Source organism: Macrobrachium rosenbergii, chromosome 5, assembly GCF_040412425.1.
Source record: "Macrobrachium rosenbergii isolate ZJJX-2024 chromosome 5, ASM4041242v1, whole genome shotgun sequence".
Lineage (NCBI taxonomy): Eukaryota > Metazoa > Arthropoda > Malacostraca > Decapoda > Palaemonidae > Macrobrachium > Macrobrachium rosenbergii.
In genome coordinates, this window is record NC_089745.1 from 72114153 (window position 1) to 72141366 (window position 27214).

Consider the following 27214-nt stretch of genomic DNA (forward strand, 5'->3'; position numbering starts at 1 on the left):
TTCACTTAGGAACATTTGATCCCTAAGGGCTTAGTACTAAACATGGCGAAACAGTGATTCATCAACACTATTTCTCCATGTGTAGTACTATATATACATATGTATGTAATGTATACGTGTGTTACAGTAAATTTTTAAATCACGGATTTCACGAAATCTCTAGGAATTTGTGAAATGAGCAATTCACTTAGGAACATTTGATCCCTGAGGGCTAGTACTAAACATGGCGAAACAGTGATTCATCAACACTATTTCTCCGTGTAGTACTATATATACATATGTATGTACGTGTATACGTGTTTACAGTAAATTTTTAAATCACGGATTTCACGAAATCTCTATGGAATTTGTGAAATGAGCAATTCACTTAGGAACATTTGATCCCTGAGGGCTAGTACTAAACATGGCAAAACAGTGATTCATCAACACTATTTCTCCGTGTGTAGTACTATATATACATATGTATGTACGTGTATACGTGTGTTACAGTAAATTTTTTAAATCACGGATTTCACGAAATCTCTAGGGAATTTGTGAAATGAGCAATTCACTTAGGAACATTTGATCCCTGAGGGCTAGTACTAAACATGGCGAAACATTGATTCATCAACACTATTTCTCCGTGTGTAGTACTATATATACATATGTATGTACGTGTATACGTGTGTTACAGTAAATTTTTAAATCACGGATTTCACGAAATCTCTAGGAATTTGTGAAATGAGCAATTCACTTAGGAACATTTGATCCCTGAGGGCTAGTACTAAACATGGCGAAACAGTGATTCATCAACACTATTTCTCCGTGTGTAGTACTATATATACATATGTATGTACGTGTATACGTGTGTTACAGTAAATTTTTTAAATCACGGATTTCACGAAATCTCTAGGAATTTGTGAAATGAGCAATTCACTTAGAACATTTGATCCCTGAGGGCTAGTACTAAACATGGCGAAACAGTGATTCATCAACACTATTTCTCCGTGTAGTACTATATATACATATGTATGTACGTGTACGTGTGTTACAGTAAATTTTTGAAATCACGGATTTCACGAAATCTCTAGGAATTTGTGAAATGAGCAATTCACTTAGGAACATTTGATCCCTGAGGGCTAGTACTAAACATGGCAAAACAGTGATTCATCAACACTATTTCTCCGTGTAGTACTATATATACATATGTATGTACGTGTATACGTGTGTTACAGTAATTTTTTTAAATCACGGATTTCACGAAATCTCTAGGAATTTGTGAAATGAGCAATTCACTTAGAACATTTGATCCCTGAGGGCTAGTACTAAACATGGCGAAACATTGATTCATCAACACTATTTCTCCGTGTGTAGTACTATATATACATATGTATGTACGTGTATACGTGTGTTACAGTAAATTTTTTAAATCACGGATTTCACGAAATCTCTAGAATTTGTGAAATGAGCAATTCACTTAGGAACATTTGATCCCTGAGGGCTAGTACTAAACATGGCGAAACAGTGATTCATCAACACTATTTCTCCGTGTAGTACTATATATACATATGTATGTACGTGTATACGTGTGTTACAGTAAATTTTTGAAATCACGGATTTCACGAAATCTCTAGGGAATTTGTGAAATGAGCAATTCACTTAGGAACATTTGATCCCTGAGGGCTAGTACTAAACATGGCGAAACAGTGATTCATCAACACTATTTCTCCGTGTGTAGTACTATATATATATATGTATATATATATGTGTTACAGTAAATTTTTGAAATCACGGATTTCACGAAATCTCTAGGGAATTTGTGAAATGAGCAATTCACTTAAGAACATTTGATCCCTGAGGGCTAGTACTAAACATGGCGAAACAGTGATTCATCAACACTATTTCTCCGTGTGTAGTACTAGCCCCTGAGGGGATCAAATGTCCATAAGTACATTTGATCCCCAAGGGGCTAGTACTAAACACAGCAAAACACATTGATCCCCCAGGGGCTAGTACTAAACATGGCGAAACAGTGCAGATAAATCACTGTTTCGCCATATTTAGTACTAGCCCTAGGGATCAATTGTTCCTAAGCGAATTGGTCATTTCACAAAGTCCCTAGGATTTCGTGAAACCCATGATTTCACAATTTATCTGTATATATATATATACATACATATATATTTATATATATATAATTATATATATATATATATATATATATATATATATATATATATATATATATATATATATATATGTATATATATATATATATATATATATATATATATATATATATATATATATATATATATATATATTACAGCTAGATGACTGATGTGGCACGAAACATGGGCAAAGAGGGTCGTAAGGCTACATTCCATCCACAAGACCATCAAAATCACAAATGTTTTTAGGCTAATCTTTTCCCCTACAGTGTTAAACGTAACCTCATCCCATAAGACAGCATATGAAAACTAGTGTCATGGCTGGGTTATGCAAAGTAACAGGGAAGCACATGGTGCCTGGTACAACCTCAGGAACTTGCAAAAGGCTGAGGTGCCTTACGCACAATATGAAGTTGAGGAAATCGGGTCGTGGAAAGATGATGCAAAACTGGAGAACAAGGTACGGCTGAAGATTCTGCCAATCATCATTCAGAAAGCAACATCTACCAGGTTGATTTGGTTCCAATACGCACTGTAATCCTCAGTTCGATTCTTCAGTCTCCCCAAACCTGTTGCATAATTTGGAAATGAATTCTTAATGTCATCCCTTCTCTATAGACATAGAAACTGGTGGTATGAATTCAATAAAATCTAATGGGAAGTTGTGGTTTTGTTGGCTGAAGCTTTATTTACTTATTGATTTGAAAATTACAGATGCCATTGCTTCACAAATCGCCCATATCGTCACTCATTAGAATCAACTGCCCTGGGAGCCGCCATATGTTGGGGCTTACAGGGGCCACAACAATGAAATATTTGCACTGATAAATCATCGGGAGAGTATCTTTACTGAAACTAAGCTTAAGTGCCCAGGAAACTTCCAAGCAGTCGGTGAAATTGTACATCTTATAAAAAACATTTCTGAGCACTGAAAATTGTCGTAACGGTATATAACAACGAAGAGAGGGTGACCCCAGAAATATAAAAGAGACAGAAAGGTTTCACCTGCATAGTCTTCAGGAATGACAAATTAAATCAAAAGCAAGAGATTTTGTATTTAGTATTATTTATCAACTATGGTAACTTACCTTAACTTTTAAATAATAAGAACCTCACGATAATCAGGGCACCCTTCATCGCCTGAGGTTTAGTCTCACTATACTGATGAAGAGTTCGACTTGAAAATAGTTTTCTGCACTTACCTGTAATGAAAAACATACTTACAATAATCATTAGGCATAGGGACATGAGAATGCTTGTGTCAGTTTACACAAAAGATATTACCATGTGCATTATCTAAGTACTGAACGAATGTTGCATACTATGTCAGATAGTCTTGTGGGTCTTACATCAAACAAAAGGAAATGAACAAAAGCTTCCCATGCTTGATAATACGAAAAAAAGCAACACCAAACAGTTCATATGAACAATTTACAAAACATAACATATCAATATCCTTAACAAAAAATATGAGATGGTTGATTTCACTGCAGAAAACAATACAATGCACAACTTTTAATGCCTAGACGGGTCATCCGGTGATTTAAAGATGGTGTTATCTGGCCGCAAAAATAATAAAAAGCTCTCCTGTTAAACCCACAGTGATTGATATAAGAATACATATGAGTAGTGTTTTACTGTCCCAGAAAATATACTCTTCATATTAAAAATGCTTTTTAAACAACAATGTTTTACAAAAAAGGGAAACTGAATTAAAACGTTAACGTGTTCAACAAATGTTTGAATTGTAAACCATAACCATTCTGAGCATTTATGGTAATTATAGCCCAAAATATTTCTACTCAACACACGTTAGAAACTTCAGGTTCATTTTAAAAATTAAAGCAACTTAGGAGGATGCAGTTCTTCGCCAAAGCGAACTCCCAGAAAATTTTCACGCTGCCTCTTCACACTATGAAAAAATTCTCTTCTGCTTGAGCTTTACCATGGTTATGACCACGCCTTGCCTTGCTTATCTCTCCTATGTAAGAAGAATATAACCCGGTGTTTATCCACCCATAAAAGCTAAGAGTTATTTCACGAAATCACGCACCTCATAATAGGAGCACAGCGATATGGTGTTTCATGTAAAACCTCTTCAGTACTCCGGTCTTTATTTTTACGGTTCTAAGTATCAGGTTATCAGCTCTTTCCGTAAACGAAGTAAAAGAATAGTGGATATGAATCCAAATGTAGTGATAAGATGGAAGTATGAAGAAATCTTTTCTACTGATTTCTCTTTCCATGTAGAATATTTTGAGCTAACTACTGCTTTCTTTTAGGGCTGCAAAACTCATTCAAACAGTCTCGTCTCCCAACTCCTCTCCAGGCAAAAGCAACTGTCTCCTGTTTTGTTACTATATGTGCTCATTTAAATCATTATCCTTATTTTCTGAGCTGGCTCACTGTCATCTTATGACTCTCTCTCTCTCTCTCTCTCTCTCTCTCTCTCTCTCTCTCTCTCTCTCTCTCTCTCACGGATGTTCTAGTATGCCGTCTTCAGCTCCAGGCCTCTGTCCAATCCGAGTCGTCCACTCCGTACCTTTTCCTTTTGAATTGCCTCTTTTAACTGCTTCCTGGTGGGAAATACGGTTGAGAGCGCAAAGGAACGGAGAAACGGTATCGTAATTGGTGAGAGGGTGCAAGGGCAAAACCCCTTCTAGACACGGGGGTCCCGTGAACATACCACCACAAGGTAAATAAGAATGCTTAGGTTGCATTCCAGGATAAGCCACATCAGCATTAGGTGGTCCCGAAATATGGTTCTCTCTGGAAATATTAACTGAAAGTAGACGAGGTATATTGAAATAATATTACGTTTTTTCATCTCATAAAAATACCAGTTTTTATGATTAATTGTAAAACACAATGGTTTTTGCTCTGATGCTTATTTTGTCTGGGATGGCAAGCTCTTTCATTTGTTAAAATTACTTCATTTTGTTTTTATTTACTTATATTCAAAGAGGTAGGACATATTGGACTTACTAGTACCACTACACTGACATAATAATAATAATAATAATAATAATAATAATAATAATAATAATAATAATAATAATAATAATAATAATAATAATAATAATAATAATAATAATCTTTGAGATATCTTTCAATATGATACTAAATTTATTGCTGCTCAGCATAAACAGCTTCACCAGAACAAAAATTCTCATTGTTAACTGGTATGTCCTTGGTTTAGTCAGCAAGGACGGGAGCCAATCATGGAGCAGCACCTCGTTATCACAAGCCCGTGTGTCAACGACGTTACCTGCGCCACGTCGTCCGGTTTACCACCAGTAATATGCACTTTTCCGTCCGCACGCTGTATCGAGAGCAAATCAAATCCTGACAATAAATCAGTGTACTCTTGGCACCCTGTATATGAGTTGACCTTTACATGAGTGACCCCTTGAAGCGACCCGGCAAACAACAATCAGCCACTGTAGACGAATGACTACAGTGCTCAGCTCTGGCACGCCTTCCTCCAAAGCTCTAGGCTGTTGTCCTCTGCTCAGTAACTCTGCACGGGACTTCTGAAAGTCCCCGATGACTTGCACACCAAATACGCCATGCCTATTCAAACAAAGCACTAATGGTCTAACTATGGAGTTCAAACTCTGGCTAGCTCCTCCCTCAAAATCGTTTACGAGATGAATTTTACAGCACTTTAGAAATAAAACACTGCTCGAGGGGTAGGCCTTTCACCAACTACTCATTTGCGCCCTAACCGAAAAACAGAATGCATCCACATCTAATTCATTCATTCAGTGTGTAAATATATACACTTTTAGTGAAACCATTCGGTGAAAGTGCATGCATCAAAAATTTTTTTCAGTAATATGAGAACAAACATGTCCGGAGGGATCAGTGCAACACACAACGACAGTATACAAACCAAACCATTTACGTGATAAATGTATCCTCATACACTAAGCGGTTCAGTGAAAAGAATATAATGAACATATTTATTAACATTTTCATACCCATGTCCAATTGCATACACATTCTTATTTAAATTGTTGTATGTACTTTATTACTCGTATTTGCCACTATTTTTGCTATTATATGCGTCAATGTTTACCATCACATCATTTCTTATTTTGTAGCTTTTTGTTCATCACCACTCTTTTACATTGTGCATCATAATGTTCATCCGAATATCATTTTCATTCATTCACGGTAATATGCATGATTATTTTGTTCACTAACTTTTTTTTCTGTTATGTATTGTGTTTACACAAGCATCATCATTTTCTTTTACCAAGCATGTACTGTATCTCAGCTGAATAACATTCCTTGGCCTCATGCGTCGCCATGATAATTTGTAGATTATCTTCACTTTTATAGCCTATATGCACATTTTTTATTCCCACCATCTCTCACTACGTAGTAGTACCATGTCAGCATCAAGAACACACAGCTTAGCAACTGTGTGTAATAATCGCACATTTCGTTGTATAAACAACAATCATTTCATAATAATTATTCATATTTTTGTGACTACCATACCAGCACAGTAGCCATCTCAGTCCAAATATGGAACAGTCTCATTTTTATTGTTATTTTTCCATACTCCCTGCTACTTTACAAATCAAACATGTATATAGTTGTAAAACTGCCCATATCGCACAGAAGTACATGTATTCTATTTTCTTTACCTTTTTCTTGGGTGGAGGAGCCATGAGCAGCCCACGCTCCGTTGCCACACCTTGATTTAGCCAGCAAGGTCGGCAATCAACCACAGAGCACTCTCATTATCACTTGCTTGTGTGTCACTAGTGTCACCAGTACCAAGTGGTCTGGGTCACTGCCGGCACTTTTATTATAAGCACTCTTCTTTCTGCACACTGTATCAGAAGTGAATCAAATCTCGGCATCTGGGCATCTGTTATGAGTTGACCTTCACATTGGCATCAGTCATTAACACTGGGTTATGCGCGAAATATAGCTCTTAACACTGGGATAAGAATAAAAAAAAAAGTGCAGTTAACGTTCTTTCAGTATCAGCAGTCTCCTTATCAAATTTGGTTGAAATCATTGCTGTGCTTTCTGCTTCCAAATAACTTTAGTGAAACAGTAATTAAGCAGAAGAAACAGAATTGGCAAGCCGGAAGCAGATTAGCCATGAAACGGGCATGGAACTTTATATTTTAATAGCTCTTCGTATTCACCGTGCATTACTTATCATTTTCGAATTTTTAAAGGATTTTCAGTTGTTAATATGAACAATATTAAGGAGAGAGAGAGAAAGAGAGAGAAATCTTGTTGCTAGTCAAGGAAATGTACGATGGGTAATAGGCGAAACGAAATCAAAGAAAAAGGAAAAATAAAGTTCAGGTAAAGCTTTTAATTTGAAATCGCTCAGCTTCTATGTAAAGCTAGCTAATCACAAAGGTGTTTCTTACCAGTATGGGTCCACTCATCTGCCACCCAGTTCTCGCAGGCGTTGAACGCTAACCTTTTCCATGCTTAAGATTTAAAGCTATTAAAAGCACCTTGTTCAAGACAGGTTTTTTGAATACCTTTTCACTTAATTCACCTCCATGGCGACAGAGTTATTTTCACTGACATTCAGATGGTTTTTTTATCTCAATTCGGAGACGGTACGCGATCCCAACGAATATTTGCTTTGATCCCGTTTAATATCAAGCTTAGAGTTCCTAATACAAAAAGCGCTCCAGGAAGGATCTGATTTTCCTTTCATGAAAGTCTTGAGGGCAAAGGTAAAATTATTTTAGAAAGCAGTCATGGGCAATACAACTTATTTAGAGTTCGTTTCATCAGTATGGAAGATGATTCTGAGTAGCCTTCATTTTGAAAATGGATTTGGAAACATGGGGAGCTTCATAGGTTTACTGGATGAGAATAAATCTAGAAGGAGCCTTGACGTAGAAATCAGAGTAAATAAAGGCGGACGTATATTAGATGAACAAATCTTCATGTAAGCAAAAACACTGTGGTGAGATGTGAATAACTGTGAACAAAGCTTGACATCCATATGAGGAGTCTAATTTCTACATGAGTACATGTCATGTGGGGTGAAAAAAAATAATGATACATCACAGATCATCTGATAAGTAATAAAAAACCTGAAAAGTGGAGTATTTTCCTTGAGATCCAGGTGTAACCTTGGTACGGAGTAACAAAATATTTATCAATGTAACATGTTATGAAAAAATATTCTAAAAAATTCTTAGGTTTCACTGATTTATAGTAGTATAATCACAAAATTTGCAATTCAGAAAAAGGAAGATTAATAGGCAGGGAATCCTCCCCATCCCAGGCTCCAGAGTGAGTCCCGAAAGTCTGCATCCACTCTGTATTCAGCACAGTACTGAGAGACTTTGAAGCCTCTCCTGAATCTAAATCTGCAAACCACACTGGTTCCAGATTCCCTGGATTCCCCAAGAGTGGCAGGCTCCCAATCATAAGGATGGCCATCAAGGTCCAATGAAGTTTATTTTGAGAGGCTTTTTAACCTCATCCCTTTCAAACCTTTAAACTGAACTAGTCCTTGGTTCCTTAGATTTCACAGGGGCGACAATGATTCCTATCACAAGGGTAGATGTCAGAATGGGGGGTGAATAAATGTCTTCAGCAGTACACTTCTGAAACATTATCACCATTGGGAGATCTCAAGAAGCTATGGTCTGTGCAGTTTGCAATTTTAATTTGGATGAGGTTGGAAAGCCTCTCAAAAAGACCAGTGTTAGACACTGATGTCCATCATCATGGGGAGACTTGTTGCCCTTGGGGACCCAGGGAGTCTGGAACCAGCATGCTTTTCAAATTAAAATTCAGAGTAGGTGAAAGTCTCTCAATATGAAGTTTGCTTGGAAGCAGGGCTACAAACTTTAGGGCTTCATTCTGAGGGCTTGTATTCAAAGTGAAATTTGTTAACATTTACTTTTCTGAATTGAAAATTTCTGTTAAATTTTCATTTTCAAATTTTGTTTTTCTACCAGTTCATTTTTTTGGCTGTAATCTCCTATATAATGGAATAAAATTTCACTATACAGTAAATCTTGATTAGCTCTGAAGAAGGCCATCGGTCAATGGATGAAACCGTTATCGTCCTAGAAACTAATAAACATAGCAACATATTATCATTTTGTTTATCCCTTCGAGAATTCAGCGTTGAAGATGGGAAGAAGAGCTGGAAATACTGGAAGTGATGTCACAAAATTATAAATGCTACTTGAGCAGTAGCACTTAAAGAAAATAAAACAAAGGCTGCGTCACAAAAGAATATATATATATATATATATATATATATATATATATATATATATATATATATATATATATATATACATATGTATACAGTATATACATATATGTGTATATCTATATATATATATATATATATATATATATATATATATATATATATATATATATATATATATATATATATATATATATATATATATATTGTCAATCGTGACGGTCATTCCGCCATTTCTGTCTTAAAAGAAACTCCTAACAAGGGATTTTTTTTAATGCTACAAGCGTCAGGGACCCTACCCAGAGAGCCACCATGTATCCACTCATCCTATACCAGACTACTCCTCTTGAGGTTTCTCATTTCCAGATGCCTCCGCAAAACAACTGCACCATTTGGCACTGCCCAAATGTGGGACTGCGACGCAACTCTAATCCTAAGAACAAGGGGATTGAGTCGATGGCCAGTGGGACACCCTACAAGAAGTCCCCCACCCCCTTTGAAGGACGGGGGTGGGGTAGATGGTCAAAGGAGCGGGCAGCATTCCTTCATGCTAGGATCCTTATGCAGGACGTGCCTAGTCCAGTCCTCTGTCTGAGAGGCGACTAAGTCTTTACCTCAAGGTAAGGTGTCTGTAGAGAACCTCATATCCTTACCTATCCTTCCATCTTCCCCTTGATAACATCCCATCCTTCCCTTTTATCGGTATAGAAAGAATCCCACTTACCAAACCTTTATTCATCTTATCCTATCCTCACGGCCCAGACCACAGGGCACCATTTGCTCCTAGCCTAATCCCCTCACCCTGTGACAGTGTGTTAATCTCCATTCGATAATGTTTAAGCCTTATCTATAAATGCTGCACCTGTTTAGGATGACGGTATTAGAGTTTTGAGCACACGACTTCATCGATGTTGCCAACATGTATAAATAGTAATCGTGCAACCTATGTGAATGGTTAAGTGGATTAGGGAACCCGTGCATGTTAGCTAATTGTTAATAATAATATTGTCGTCGTTTTCACTTTCAGGGAGTGAGAGGGTATTTTGCTGGAAACCTCCACGGACCATCCAACTACATGTGAAGCCCTCTGCAGCTCCAGTTATCAGCGGTTTGTATGAAGAATTAAGTTACATATTCATTAACTAGTTCATTTGTCCTCTGTTACGCTCCCTTTGTTTATCATTACACATAAATACTTTGTAAATACATTAATGCCAGTATTTAGTGTCTTAATGCCGGCTGGCGACCTCCAAACTTCCTCTTTTAACATGTGATTTATTATGCATGCGAGTCCTTTAACAAGGCCCTGACTTGCAGCATAACAACTGGCGATCTGTGCCAGGATTCGCTAAGATAGTTGATTGGAATTTTCGCAGTAAAAAAGTAAAATTCCCCCTTTAATCTTTGGTGACGAAGGCGAACCTTGATTCCCTTTTAAGTAAATTTTATTACAACCGGAGTTGGAACCGTGGAAGCAAACAAGCCAAGAAAATTTTATATTTCTTGTTAAAATCTCTCGAAAATTTTAGCTAGGGATTTTCATACTAACAGATAGGGCAGATAGGAATCTAAATTCCTGCTAATGTTCGTAACCTTTTAAAACGCAAAAATCGCCGTGTTTTACGTTCATCTCACGTCTTAAATTGTAAAGAAAAGTACATTCGTTTGTGCAGTGAAGCCTCTCTGTTTGAAATCGCGCCAAACTTCAAAGCGTATGCGTGTGTGTGTGTTTGTGTGTGTGTGAGAGAGAGAGAGAGAGAGAGAGAGAGAGAGAGAGAGAGAGAGAGAGAGAGAGAGAGAGAGAGAGAGCTTTCCTCCCTACAGAACAGCCAACATCACGAGTGTTCAGACGAGACTCGATAATGAGTTTGAATATCATTCATAGCGAGCAACTGTAATCACAGCGTTTAGGTTGTTCTTAGTGTATTTAAACCATGTTTTATCCTTGGATTTGAAAATAATCGTGATTTAAGGAAAATTTTACGAAACTTAGCAACATGTGTGAGTTCTAAACAAAGGACCAACGTGAGACAGCGCAGCCCAACAAACGTTTTCCCAAACGAAGGCAGGATTTGCTTTTTTTTTCTTTCTCTTATGAGATTCTGCGCAATTCCAGCGTGATTGCAATTTGGTAAGCAGTTTATGCATGTATCCAACTTTCGTTAGGGCGCATGAAATCAGGCATTTAGCATTTAATTTCCCGTGCAAGGAAATCAGAGGAGACTAATATCAAAACCCAACGCCTTATCATAAAACTTTCTAAGGCAGTCAGGGCAATTTTTCTCAGAGTTAGGGATAGGTAAAGTAAAGTTCATGCCTTGTTATTTTGAATTTTGCACTCTTTAGTGTGATAGTCATATGTAAATGGTTAGAAAGGAAATAATTCTCATATGCTTGTGCTAAATCTTTGAACTTAAGAGAAAAGATTTCAGATATCATATTCCATTTCAATCTTAAATCGTGGTAGATGATCTTTCTGATAAAAACATTTTGGGAGATGCAATTCCTTCAGTTCACTTTTAGTGAAGGGATAAATCGTAGGGATTAATCATTCCCAGTGAAGCAAAACGTTAGCTCAGCTGCAGAGTAGCTCGTTATCATTCCATTTATTTCATGCTTAAACCAAAGCATCTCCTATGCAAATATAAACTTCGCTTCACTTCACAGGGTCAATTGAAAGTTGTGTTATTGCAGCACAAGTGAAACACACACGACAAAAACCTTACTACAGTTAGCCTACAGGTCCACCCTTTGATGTGACTCCTGTTCTCAAGCCTAATAACAAACAGACAGTTTTCAGGTTCGCCATTTGTTGTGATCCCTGTTTTCAGACACTGTTTTAAATAATCCCTAGGTCCACCCTCCGATGTGATTCCTGGCTTTTAGGCCTTATAACAGACAGCCTGCAGGCTCACCCTTCATCGTGATCCCTGTTTTTAGGCACTGATATAGATAATTTACAGGCTCGCCCTTCAATGTGAACTCTGTTTCCAAGACTAGTAACAGATAGCCTATGGGACCACTCTCCAATATGATCTCTGTTGTGGGTTCTGTTCTAGATAGCTCACAGGTTTGCCCTTCGATGTGAACCCTGTTTTCAGGCATTATCCTAGCTAGCCTACAGGTTCACCCCTCGTTGTGATTCCTGCTGTAGGCCCATTATTCTAGATCAGTGATCTTCAAACTGTAAAGATTGTAAATTATGTAAATTCTATGCCTGTTAATTCACGACTTTTCACAGAACTCTGTAAAGACTTGGATTCAGAGCATCAGGTCCTACTGTTCTACACTAAAGTTCGATGGCTGTCAAAAGGGAATGTTCTCAGCCGAGTTTTTGAACTTAGAGAAAAGCTAAAGATGTATTTGGACATGCAGGGCAAGGAATCTATATTTTTCAGGGACCCCCTGTGGGAACCACGTTTGGCATATTCAGTTGATGCATTTGATCAGCTTAATAAACTTAATCTGAAACTTCATGGTAAAGACAAAACTGTAATTTATTTTGTTGACTCATTGTGTGCCTTCATTGCTAAGATCCAGAACTGGGTTAGGAAAATTGATGCCGGTAATTTTGCAATGTTTGAGAATTTTTGAGAAGTTGTTGAAGGTGAAAAAGAACTAGATCCTTGTCTCCAAAATTAAATAATCAAGAATTTTCCAGATACTTCCCTAATCTTGAATCCATAGATCTGTCATTTATAGCAGATCCATTTAATATTGAGCCAGATTCTGTGCCAGACCCTGACCAAGATGAATACTTGGAAATGAAATTTGATTCTGGTGTAACTGTACAGGAATTCCGGGCTCAAGGAAGTGCATCATACCTTAGAATTGGGAAGCGTGCACTAAAACCACTACCACCTTTCTCCTCCACTTACTTATGTGAATCAGGCTTTTCTACCTTACTTCAAATCAAAACAAAAGCAAGAAACCGCTTAGAGGTGGAGGATGACATGCAATGTGCCTTGTCCACAATTCTCCCCCGATTTGATAAGCTTGTAGATGTGAAACAAGTACATCCGTCTCATTGGCTGCCTTACCTGAGTTAGTGGTTACCATGAACAGCAGAGAAGCTGTGTTTTATGTTTATCTTTTGGCCATGTTTCAAGCCGTAAGGTTTAGTACATGAATTTTATATACAATAATCAAAGTTCATTCATTGATTTCTGGATTATTAAATTTAACTTTCATGAAAATTTCTTTGATACATTTACCATATAATGCATTTATGAAAATTCTGTTTGAACATGTTAAGAAAATGTAATAAAGTTCCTTAAGTACCTGGTATCGTATGTTTTATTATGAACATAATTAATATGCTAAAATTCTAAAGGGCACTAGGCCATGAATATTTGGAAATGCCTAAAGTGGGCCATGGTTGTAAAAAGTTTGAAGACCACTGTTCTAGACAGTCCACAGGTACACCCTTCGCTGTGATTCCTGCTTCTGGCCTATTGTTCCAGATAGACTATAGGTACACTCTTTGCTGTGATTCCTGCTTTAGGCCATTATGCTAGTGTAGCTCACAGTGACACCCCTCACTATGTATTCCTGTCGCCTACATGCCTCTACAGTGTAGATTCTTCCAGGTACACTTATCAGCCGTTGTGTGTTTTTGCACTGCTCTATCTCTATCCTTGTTTCTGTGTGGCTCCTGCGTTGGCTAGAGTATCTTTCCCTTCCGTGTAATTTCTTGCATGGCCAGCACCACCCTTGCAAGTTGCTGAGTGTGGTTCAGTATTCAGTATCTATCTCTCAGGAAGACCAGCCAAAATGGACGCCACTGAGCAACTTGGCATCTTGGAGGTTGGATGGCGCCTAGGCCATACAGGTGACCAGCTAGAAGCATATCTAGCACAGCAGATGGCCCTTGCTAAGAAGGAAAGTGATTACAGAGAAAGGAAGCGGAGGAAAGTAGAGAAGAAAAAGAAAATGAGCGAGGGAGAGAGAAAGAACGCCCGCTCAATCAAATGGTACTCCTCCAAATGCCCCAGGCTCATCCTCCATGCCTGTCCATATGATCATTCCTCAGTGGGACGACAAGGATCCCACGAGGTGGCTAAGTGAAATGGAGTCCGTGTTCCTGACATGTGCTGCGGTGGAGGAGATGAAGGCCCTATTCCTGGCAAAGCATATGCAATGAAAAGGGAAGTCTGCTCATTCCGCACTGTGCGTCAATTGACAAGGAGACCTTGAAGCTGTCCGGAAAGCTGTGATTGAGGCCCACAAGCTAAGCCCCGAACACTGGCACCGAGGTGGCATGGACTCTCCAAGCCCCCAACCCAACCTTGGGCTGACTGGGCCTTTCAGAAGGATAGGCTCTACACCCTCTGGCTTAGGGCTGCGAAGTGCACCAATATCGAAGACCTCCGAGAGCTGGTCAAAATTGAGGACTTCCATAGGAACTCCCCACCGGTGCTCTCCCTCTGCATTACCAAGAAGCCAGCCGGCTACCTTTAGGGCCTACTGCGAGAATGCTGATGAGTATGAGCTCGTCCAGCCCGACTCAGAGCTCCACCACACTGTTCCACCCACCATCTCTGCTCCATCTGGTAGGCCTAAGCCCAAGCAAAGTCAAACTTCCTCCACCAAACGCAGCCACTGCGGGAAATCTAACCATTCAGAAGCAGACTGCTGGGCAAAGCAGGCAACGTTGGCAGCTGCACCCCCCAATCAGAGCCCCAGGCCTAAAGCTAAGGGTAGGGCCTCAAGAAGGGTCTATTCTAATGCACACTGTGAGACTTGCAACACCAAAGGACACACTAAGAACTGGCCAGATTGTCCCAAATGTGCCCCTGCTCCCACCCAAGTTGTCCTCTCCATCTCCACACAGGATGCACCCTGCAGGCAACCCACTGAAGGGGCGATCACAATTGCTCCACTTGAAGGAGACATCCCACCACAGTTGGTCTGAGCATTTGAGGATAACAGTACGGACCTTTCCTTGATCTCATGGCACCAGGTGCCCACCTCCCTACTGTTGAGCTGAGGGTGACCACACCCCATCTCAGCCAGCAGTGCTGACTGGGAGTCATGAGTGATGTACCCCATGAAGGTCATGACCTTCTCCTAGGCCAAGACCTCCTGAAGGAGTATCAGCATGTGACTCTCTGACGCATGGCTGCCTACGACCCTGAACCAGAGAATCCTTCTATCATAGCGGCTTCCAACTCTCCCTCAGCCGAGCCAGTGCCTGAGAACCCTGTGCTCCAGGCAGGCCCAGACCTTATCCTTGCCAAGTGCAAAGCAGCTCCAACCTCTCAGGATGAAGAATCCTCGAGTCCTTTACAGGACACCTGTAGTGCTGAACAGGTTTCGGACGTACTGTCAGTTCAAAGCACGGAGGTCCCTTGTATTCCAGTGGAACCTGTTTCTGCTTCCAATGCCAGAAAGGTCAGTGCTACAGAGTTTGAACAGAAAGGTACTGCTCTCCCAGGTCTGTCTCGGTCCTCTACCCTGAACCAGCAACCAGTTGGTAGATCCAGGAATTAAGGAGATGTAGCTGCTAGTGACTTGACGAACATCCATGGTATAGAAAGGTTAACCAACAATGTTGCGTGGCTTACTGAACAGTCCACTGTTCTAAAGTCATAGTAAGTTTAACGTACCAAGTGGAAGCTGTTGCCAGTGAGAATCACACCAGGTCCCTCACTCCTGTCTCAGATCTAATGCCTATAAATTGTGGTAGTACACCTATTGCTCCACTGACACTCCCTCATCACACAATGAGCATCCCTTATGAACTGCAGATCAGTCGCATGCTCACTACCCTCTGCTAGTGCCAGCAGAGAAATCACTAGTCATTCTAGGCATCACCTCCATGGGTGATTAAAGCGGGAGTTCATTGCCTTTCACGCCAGTTGACACCTCCCAGCCACCTCCAGGTTTTCTTTCCCAGTATCCTTTATGGGAGTTACTCCTCCCACATCCAAGGCATCTCTGCTTCCTAATGTCAGATATTCCAGTATGCATCTCCCTCCAGAGCAGCCTGTAGATTACACAGACCAGGGACGAAAGGAAGACTTCTCTCAAATAGTACCAGTGACAGTACTGCACAAAGAAGGGCCAGCCTCTTCCACAGAACATGAAGAAGTAGATATCGCTCCAGTTTCAGAAACAGATCCAACTGACCCTGACACGCCAGTCTCAGAGCATTCCTTTGAAGCAAAAGACCCTTTTCGTGTACCAGACTTCAGTCCTTTCCCAAGTGAAGTGGCACCACTAGACCCCACACCTGTGCTACTAGTTTCCCACCAGGCAAGCCAAAGAGTGGCAAGTCCTTTCCCATCACAGTTTGTGCCACCAGCTCGACCAATGGCAACAGAAACTACAGTACCTCCATCAAGCGAATCTTCACCCATTGACAGCAGTGATATGATAGCGCTGAGTTGTGCTAACCTATCCCAGGTGAATTCTCTTGTAAATTTCCCACCAGTGTCTGATCCAGCCTTGGATCATGCACAGCACATCACCCTTTTGAACACAGGCATGGTTGCAACTAGTACAGGCATAACACTAGGTGAACATCTGACTGGAAGGATGACTATATTAAGGGCTTAGACCCCCCAGGATCACAACCGGAAAGTCGGGCACCTCAAGCATAAACAGTAACAGAGCATATGTGCTCTCCCAGCATTAGTGCCTAATGCACAGTGCTATGAACATATAACCCATAGCCATAGGCAGTAAATTAATCTAGGCTGTATGAAAAATCTTGTAGGGAGCCATGGTGGCTTCCACAAATTCATAAGCTGAGGAGCCATCTTGGCCCCATTTATTTGTTCGTTTATTTACCTCTGTCATTTTGAGTGTTGTATTAATCCCTCGTGGTTTCCCCAGCTTCATAAACTGAGGTGCCATCTTGGCCCCATTTATATTATCTTTTATTTTTGTTTTCTTTGTGTATTTACTTTGCTATTTGCATGTTGTGGTTTGTTCATTTGTTTTATGTTTCATGTGAACTTGAATTTGTTTTATGCATGTCGCTGTGCTAGATCACTGTTGGGTTAAGGGGATCGGCCGCCTAAAAAACCCCAAAAGTCTTTAAAAAATTCGATTTGCTGAAAAAAATTCTATGGCTTCGTATAGGGTTCAAGGATGTGTCCACGAAATATTATGCTAAAATTTGCCGTATTTCTCTAGTTATGGCCTAAAATGTAACAATAACTATATACCCATAAAACACCAGTAGCGCAAATGATTTAGTCTGGTATAGTTTTTGCGATATATATTACGAAAACTTCCTTTGAAATTAAATGTATAATGTCAATAATATCCTACTCGGCACCTTTTTAGTTATTCCTAGCCATGACAACGCACACGTCATACCATGACGCCGACTGTGGCCGAGAGTTGCCTATAAACTTCCAAGCTAGAAGGACACATTTTTCATGCTCGCTAGCCTTGACTGAACTCTGTATTTTCTGCGGTGTTTTTGTTTTTCACCGTGCCTAAAAGGTCCAAGAGTTCACTTCATGCTTCTAGAATGCGGAAAAGCCAAGTGGAAAAGTCCAGGCGAGATGTAGAAGAAAGAGTTCAAGAAATTAGTGCCATAGAGGGGAATGGAGCGACGGAGAGAGAGAGAGCTGTCGCCCATCAAACGGTGCAGGCAGCGATCTCTGCTGACCAGAGACCAACCACATCCACCCCTAAACGCCTCTTTATTTATTCGTCACTACCAAAGGGCAAAGATATTGTAGAAGAAAAAAGCAGTAGCTCGGAGGCTGATATTATAGATGATCCTGAAAATAAAATGATCATAATAAGTGAAGCAAGACTTGATGAATTACTTGAATCACGAATCCCTAATTGTGAATGTAAAGTAATTCCCAGGATCCATTTGGCAAGGGATGGATTCGAGACACTAAAAAAAAAAAGTGTAGGCAACTATGATACCTAGAGTAATACCTTGCAGCAAGATCAGACAGGGGACCAGGAACCTAAAATTTATAAGAATGTGTCTTAGGCACATAAATAATCAATTAATATTCTTATTTATAATCATTTTGCATTAATTAATACCCAAAAATAAAAATTAAAACCATAGAATTAATTGTAACACAGTCTTTGAAGTCCCTTTTACTTTTTTATGTAACTAAAACTTTGAAGGCCCGTTTCTCAAAACATAAGTTTTTTTCCTTTAAAATACATCTCCTCCCTTAGTATTGGACCAATCTAAATGAAATTTTAAATATAACATGGGGAAACATGGTAGATTAAAACAAAGCCGGGGATTTTTAATATTTTGAGTTTCTGATTTTTGGCAATTTTTTTTCTGTAATTTTTCCAGGAAAATTTCATAAAAAAAAAAATTCATATCTCGAAAAATAATTGAAAAATCAAAAATCCCCGGCTTTATATCGAAGGTCCATATGTGTTTTATACGTGGTTCAAATCTCATCCCTTAAAACCACAAATCAAAGGAGGAGATGCATTTAGAAAATGGCCATTTTGGCCGAAAATGCTCTGGCGTCACAAAACCTAAGGTCACTGAACAAAAATTTTTCCCCAGAAGTTCCATACAATATCCTTTAACAAACCCCCTATATATCAACAACCTGTCATTAAAAAAGTGGGAAACCGGCCGATCCCGTTAAACTAGTAATGCATGCCATTTTGTCAAGTTATTGCCTTGTGGCCCACTTGCTTCATTCTACTTGGCACTTAAAGTTAACCACACACCAATTTATCTAAAAATTTATGACCCTAGCTGCAGCTTAGCAATTAATTCATTATCGTGGTGAGACTCACTAAGGATAGAGACATTAAGTCTAGTGGCTCCAGACCTTACTTGCAGAGTTCTCATCCCATTCAAAGGACAAAATCTCTGCTAAAATGGGGGGCTGTCACTTGTGATGGTCCTTCCTCCATTTCTGTCTTAAAAGAAACTCCTAGCAAGGGATTTTTTTAATGCTGCAAGCATCAGGGACCCTACCCAGAGAGCCACCACATATCAACTCATCTTGTACCAGACTACTCCCCTTGACGTTTCTCATTTCCAGATACCTCCGCAAAACAACAGCACCATTTGGCACCACCCAAATGTGGGACTGTGACGCAACTCTAATCCTAAGAACAAGGGGATTGAGAGTTGATGGCCAGTGGGACATCCTATAAGAAGTCCCCCCCCCCTTTGAAGGACCGGGGGTAGATGGTCAAAGGAGCGGGCAGCATTCCTTCCTCACGCTAGGATCCTTACACAGGACAGACGGGCCTAGTCCAGTCCTCTGTCTGAGAGGCGACTAAGTCTTTCCCTCAAGGTAAGGTGTCTGTAGAGAACCTCATATCCTTACCTATCCTTCCATCTTCCCCTTGATAACATCCCATCCTTCCCTTTTATCGGTATAGAAAGAATCCAACTTACGAAACCTTTATTCATCTTATCCTATCCTCACGGCCCAGACCACAGGGCACCATTTGCTCCTAGCCTAATCCCCTCATCCTGTGACAGTGTGTTAATCTCCATTCAATGATGTTTAAGCCTTATCTATAAATGCTGCACCTGTTTAGGATGACAGTATTAGAGTTTTGAGCACATGACTTCATCGATGTTGCCAACATGTATAAATAATTATCTGTATAAGTAATCGTGCAACCTATGTGAATGGTTAAGTGGATTAGGGAACCCGTGCATGTCAGCTAATTTTTAATAATTGCCGTTGTTTTCCCTTTCAGGGAGTGAGAGGGTATTTTGCTGAAAACCTCCACAGACTATCCAACTCCATGTGAAGCCCTCTGCAGCTCCAGTAATCAGCAGTTTATATGAAGAATTAAGTTACATATTCATTAACTAGTTCATTTGTCCTCTGTTACACTCCCTTTGTTTATCATTACACATAAATACTTTGTAAATACATTAATGCCAGTACTTAGTGTCTTAATGCCGGCTGGTGACTTCCAAACTTCCTCTTTTAATATATGATTTATTATGCATGCGAGTCCTTTAACAAGGCCCTGACTTGCAGCATAACATTATACAGGCAGTCCCCGGTTTACGACGGGTCCGGTTTACGACGTTCCGAGGTTACGCCGCTTTTCACATATATTCATCAGAAATTATTTCCTGGTTAACAACGCATGTTCCAGGGTTATGATGCGTCGTACGCCGATCCGACGGAAGAAATATGGCTCCATAAGGGCAGAATAATCAAAATTTGAAGGGTTTTTTTAATGAAAAACTCAATAAAAATGCAGTTTACATTGTTTCCAATATACCCAGAGCATTAAAAGTAAGGTTTTCTTGGGATTTTTGACGACTTTCAACGATTTTTCGGTTTACGATGATTTTCGGCTTACGACGCAATGTAAGAACGGAACCCCTGTCATAAACAGGGGACTGCCCTATATGTATGTATGTATGCATATATATATATATACATATATATATATATATGTGTGTGTGTATATGTGTAAATATATACATATATATATATATACATATATATATATATATATATATATATATATATATATATATATATATATATATATATATATATATATGTATAAATTTATACATACATATATATTGAAATATATATTTATATATATATATATATATATATATATATATATATATATATATATATATATATATATATATATATATATATATATATATATATATATATATATATATATATATTTATATATATATCCCCTAATTACACAACGTTTATATCAAACTCAAATTATACAAGTGTATGAATTCTCGCCAGGATTAAAACCTATCCATTTTTTGAGTTGATAAAATGAGTTTCCTCCATGAATGCATCCGAAAATGCAAGGATTCAAAACATGGCCTTTTTAGAGACATTTCTTACATCTTATTCTCCTTCAATTAGACAGTAGTGAGTTATTTAGTTATTTGCTATTTAATATACTCACACACAAACACACACATATATATGTATATAAATATATATGTATATAAATATATATATATATATATTTATATATGTATTATATATATTGCATTTGTGCATGCACGCACAGTGTCTATGTAGTGTATGTGTGGGCATGGGCCTCGCAGCATGATCAGAAGCATTCTCGCCTGCTGAGCGAAAGTCCTAACTCATGAGCGAGGTTGAATGGATGAGCATGTTCCATCAAAAACCCTTTATGCCTCTGTTGACTCAGGCTTATAAAGGACCTGTGGCTAGCAGCCTCATCCCAGAAGAAATATTGCGAACTGGAAACTAATGACTTCTGACAACTTCTTGCCACCTCTTCCTAAGAGAGTAGGCATTTGGTGAAATTACAACACTATATATATATATATATATATATATATATATATATATATATATATATATATATATGTGTGTGTGTGTGTGTGTGTGTGTGTGTGTGGGGGGGGAAAGTCTGTTGAAAACAATGAGTCAGAGGTAGTTAAACAAAAACAAGCATGGTCACAGAATTAAATATGTTAGTGAACTTCTCCCCTTATATAAGAAGTTGAATAAAAGAGAGAGAAGTTTGAGATTCAGATACAGCAGCTTAAAATAAAAATTCCCAAAGACTGAACAAAAACCATTAATTCTTAAGTTCAGAACTCACACAGAATCTGTTAGCGCATAAAAGCCGGTGCACAAGAAGGTCATGGAAGAGTGGAGGAAGCATGTTTCTACAAGCACTCAAAAGTAACCTCTAAATGAAAGTGTCAGCAAATGCCGCAAGAAAGCAGGTATTGTTCGTAAGGCCTCATATATTTTTAACAGTGATAAAATAAGTGCAACCTGTTTAAGCTCATTCTTGCTTCCTTTACTAAAATACTGTTCTTCGGTGTGGATGTCTGCTTCTACCAGAGATTTATCTCTTTTAGATAGAGTGGTTCGTGGTGGTAAGTTTCTGTTCCCTAATACTAGCAGTTATGACTTGAACCATCAACAGATGGTCTCTTGTTGTCACTTTTTCATAAGTTGTACTTTAACAGAGATCTTCACAATCACAATTGATCTCTGATCCATTTTCCTGCCGAGAGAGAGCAGCCAGATTGGCTGAACACCAGCACCAATATACAGTAAATGTGCCTAGCTGTCGAGCTTCTCAGTTCCAGAGGTCCTTTATTCCTCCCTGAGGTGTGTGTAATTGGAACTTCAGAAGTTCAAGAGATGTAATTAGTGCGGGAGGTCACAGAGATTTGTATTACATCTCGAGTACAAAAGGTTTGATGGCTAAAGACATCAGCTAGTGTGATGGGGACCTCCGAATGGTCATTCTTAAGTTATGACGTTGGTGCGTTGAGTAGGGGGCGCTGCCTGAACTGCCCCCCAAAACAGGTTTAAATTACATTTTGGAGTATATCAATCAAACCTGTGATAAAATTTTCGTTTTGGCACTGTGATTACAGATGTGTCATTCTTAAATGGCGCAATTGGTGCAAAATGCATTTAAGAACGACCCAAAGGGAGCGCTACTGTCACATTTAAATCACAATTTGAGTACATCAATGAAACTTTGTGGAAATATACCTTAGAGCCTCCTGATGAAGGATCACTAACTCTCAAGTGTCAAATTTGGTGCAAACCCCATTTAAGAACGACCTAAAGAGAGCGCTATTTTTTGCACATTTAAAACACGCCTTACGTACATTAATGAAACTTTGTAGAAATATCCTTTAGACTTTCCTGATAAATGATCAGCAGTTCTTAAGTGTCATAATTGGTGCAAAACCCATTTAAGAATGGCCTAAAGAGGGTGTTATTATTAGCACATTAAAAAGGCCAGTATTCACTTTCTTTAGGCCTATATATTCACTCATGTTATCTTCTCCACATGCGCCACACCACTGTATTGTGAGCTCTTCTGTTTACCTTATCACTACTGTAGTTTCACTATGTATATAAGCGATACAATTTTAGAATGGCAGTACTAATAGTGTTTTCAGGTGCTCAAGATTATGAAAATTAGAGTTACATAATACCAGTATAGTGGCAACCTTTGCTTTGTATAGAAGTTAGTCAGTTAAGAAGGGTCTAAACTGATAAGTTTATATCATTGCCTTGGACAAAGTAATAGAACACAAATTTGGTAATATTTTGTAATGAAGTTTAAATTTTGATAACCTGCTATTATATTAAGATCTTTTGTGAGTTTATGGGGGTTATTTCAAAACTTAAAGGTTTGAGATCTTTTTTCAGGTGTCTCCAAATTGAGAGCCAAGTATGTTCTACACATTGCTGGATTATTACGTTAAATGAAAATTAGTTATTGATGTAGCTATATAGAACGTTGTATTCTCCATGCTGTGAAGCCCTCGGAGAAGAAACAACGTTGTGATGTTTTACCCTTCCATGAGAAGAACTGGAGTATTGTGCAAGCCGCAGCTGAGAAGAGGCATGCAAAATCCCAATTTCAGAAATCAGTTTATCATGACTTGCTTATCAGCTTGCCCAAGAGCCCAGATGAGAATGATGGCTATCATGTATCCTGCTACCAGAAATTCACAGCCGTTACATCCACAAGATCAGCTCTTGGAGATAGACCATCTGACACTAGTGACAGGAATTTGGCGCATTTACGTTCCAATGCAAGGGTAGATGACGATGCCGAACCCTCATCATCTGGAATTCTTCCTGTCACTTGTCTTTTTTGTAATCAAAAGTGGAAGAAAAGAGGTGGGGCTATTGAACTTTTAGGATCGTGTGAAACATTAGAAGCAGAACAGAGGATTCAAGAGGCTGCTGAACTACTTCAGGACACAGCTGTCCTTTCGAAAGTCGTTGGAGTAGACCTGGTGGCAAAAGAAGCTAAGTATCATCATTCATGCAAGAGTGCATTCTTGCTTTCAGCCAATAGGACTTCTAGTACTGAACAGAAAAAAGATGACGTTCCACAGAAAAAGACAATAATTGCTGTTAGAAATATCCATGAATATGTCAAGAAGTTTGTAATTACTGACAAACGTGCAGAACTGTTGACATCTGTGTATGATCATTATTTGGACTTTTGTTCATCTGCTTTTGAGTCTCCTATGCATAGGCACAGTTTGTTGCGAAACCTAACAAATAAGTTTGGGTCCAAAATCAAGGTCCAGAGTCCGGTAGGTACGAAATTAGGTAGTATTCTTTACAATGCTGTAAATGCTGATGATTCTGTACGTGTGGCTTATGACTACACAGAGTCCGAGGAACGACTCCTCAACCAAGCAGCTGTAATATTGCGAAAGCAGCTGTTAAATGCTACAAAAAAAGATGTGCCAGATAATTCAACACTGAATGATATCAGAGTCAGGGACACAATTGTACTTCAGCCTGTGATGAACTTCTTCAAAGTTCTGTACACAGGCAACATATCTGACCAATGTAGAAAACAAATTAAACGTCGTATTGATTCCATAAGTCAAGATGCATTGTTTGTTGTCCAAAGAGGCCGCGCAAAACATGTAACTCTAGGCATGGCTATAAGATCTATCACAGGTAGGAAGAAGCTTGTTGAAGTTCTGAATAGGACTGGGCATTGTCTCAACTATTCATGCTTGGAGGAACTCGAAACATCAACTGAAGCCATCCAAGGGAGGAAAGAAGCTTACCCTGAGGACACTTTGGCAGGAGCTCCAATGGGACTCGCATTGGACAACTTCGATGAGATGACACAGACGTTGTCCAGGAGCGATACACTGCATGATACAATGGGGATTCTGTATCAAAATCTAATGAAGACATGGACCAAAGGGAAATGGAAAACACCTACCAGCCAATTTGAAGGGCATAGATGCGAAGACGAGCTCAATCCTCACATTAAGTGCGTACCCACCAAGCCATTCAATTCAAATAAATTCAATTCAAGTCACTTCACTCAATTCATTTTGACTAAACATCGTTCCAACCACCACAATCAGCGTACTTCTCATTCATGAGTCATCTAGTATGAAATTTAGAGATGGACGCATCTGACGTTGCAGAAATAGCAGTGTTGTTATTGCTAAAAAGGCGTAGAAGGAGGCGGAGGACACAAATGTGGGTGCATCCCATAAATTGTAGGAGAGCTGATTTTGGAGCATTTGCTCACTTGTTCCCAGATTTGGTGAACAACTCAGAAAAGTTTCATGACTTCTTTAGGATCAACAACAAACAGTTTAAGATGTTGGTTGAGTTGCTTCGACCCTCCATTGAGAAACAAAACACGAATTACCGTCGTGCTATTCAACCGGAAGAAAGACTGGCCGTTTATCTAAGGTAAGTGAAAAATTTAAAATTATTCCCTTTAAGAATTGGTCTAGCGTTCAATAATAATGTAGCTGTAAGTGAGACAGACTTTATTTCTGATGTTTATTCTTCCAACATTGTTACATGATGGATACAATTAATGGTGTTAATATTCCAATTAGGTACATTATTGATGGATACAATTAATGCTGTTAATATTCCAATTAGGTACATATATTGAACTGAACTACCAATAAAGGGGATTATAAAAGAAAATATTACCCTACACATTAACTAATAACGTAAAATAATAATATAAAAATGAAAATTACACAGTTTATATGGGCAATTAAAGGAAAGTTACTCAAACAACACTTTACTAGCATATGCTGATGTCGTTTCATGACCATATGCTGATGTCGTTTGATGAGCATATGGTGATGGGGTTTCATAAGCATATGGTGATGGTGTTTCTTGAGCATATGTTGATGGTGTTTCTTGAGCATATGTTGATTGTTTAGACGGTTTTTGCAGTGAGGCAGCATGGTTGCACATCTTTCATTCGCCGCGAGTTTTCTACGAAAAGCCTCCTGATGTCAATTCTAATGTCAAGATTATCCATAGCTGACAATTGTTTCATTAGAGGGAGAAGACTTAACAGAAAATGACGATCTGAGTCTGATTCTGTTTCATTTCTACTAATTGCTTGTTCTCGCATCTTTTGCAACTCCCCCACGATTTGCTCATCTACATCACTTTGAAGCTCACAGCGACGTTTCTTGGTGGCAGTTTTTTTCTTTGCTGTAGATGATGGCTGCTTCATAGCAGATGAACTACTTTCCTCTTCATAAACATCCACATTACCTGCAGTTCCTACTGAACGCGCACTGTCAGTATCATTAAGTGCAGCATCATCCGTATCAATGATTTCAGTATTTATTTCCTCAAGGGGGTGGCGGCACATTGCAGATGTGGCACGGGTGCCACATAAGGTGAGGAATACCATTGTGTCGTAGAATACCCATTTCTTACTTTGACATTGGCCGAACCAGATGGATGAGTATCAAGTTTATAAGGAGTTCCAGGTTCATGCTTCGCTCACCACGTCCACAAGCTAGCTGAAGCGGTTGCTCTGTGAGGGCACTGAATGAACGAGAAGTACGCGTTCAATACGCGAACAAAACACGTTTAATACATGTGTGATTCATGTAGAATATTACTATTTACATATTGTTTAATAGTTATTATTAAAAATAATAAAAAATATAAATATTAGGAAATATACCTGTAGCTACATGCTAAATTATTGCCATATTTGTATTATTGCAGTCGGATGATTGTCATTCAATGCTGAAAAATGGAACCAAACGCATCACTGAATGTGAATGGCCAGGAATTGAGTAGAATTGTTTGAATTGAATGGCGCGGGGGGAACGCTTACATAGAATTAACGTGATCCATCATGGTCAGTCATGAATGGCAATGAATTGAATTGAATTGATTTGAATTGAATGGCTTGGTGGGTACGCACCCTTAGTAAGTTATAGAAGTGTGCCTCCTTTGTTGCTAATATGTGGACAAGAGCAGATCAAATTCATATAGAGCAGCATCCTTTTGGCAGTTGGCTGATGGCCATTACAAACCGGTTTGGTTCAGGGGAGCAACTGCCTTATCCCAGAGACGAGGAG

General features: G+C 39.0%; 1 protein-coding gene and 1 long non-coding RNA gene across 8 annotated transcripts in view; one reads left to right on the forward strand and one right to left on the reverse strand.

The window, feature by feature from the left end:
• The window catches only part of LOC136838893 (glutamate receptor ionotropic, kainate 2-like), a 563239-nt gene that overhangs the window by 484079 nt on the left and 51946 nt on the right, over positions 1 to 27214 (reverse strand). The window lies entirely within an intron of this gene.
• LOC136839024 (uncharacterized) lies at positions 11191 to 20322 on the forward strand. Its single transcript, XR_010853194.1, has 3 exons — positions 11191 to 11509; positions 19380 to 19637; positions 20053 to 20322. It is a non-coding gene; the product is annotated as an uncharacterized lncRNA (long non-coding RNA).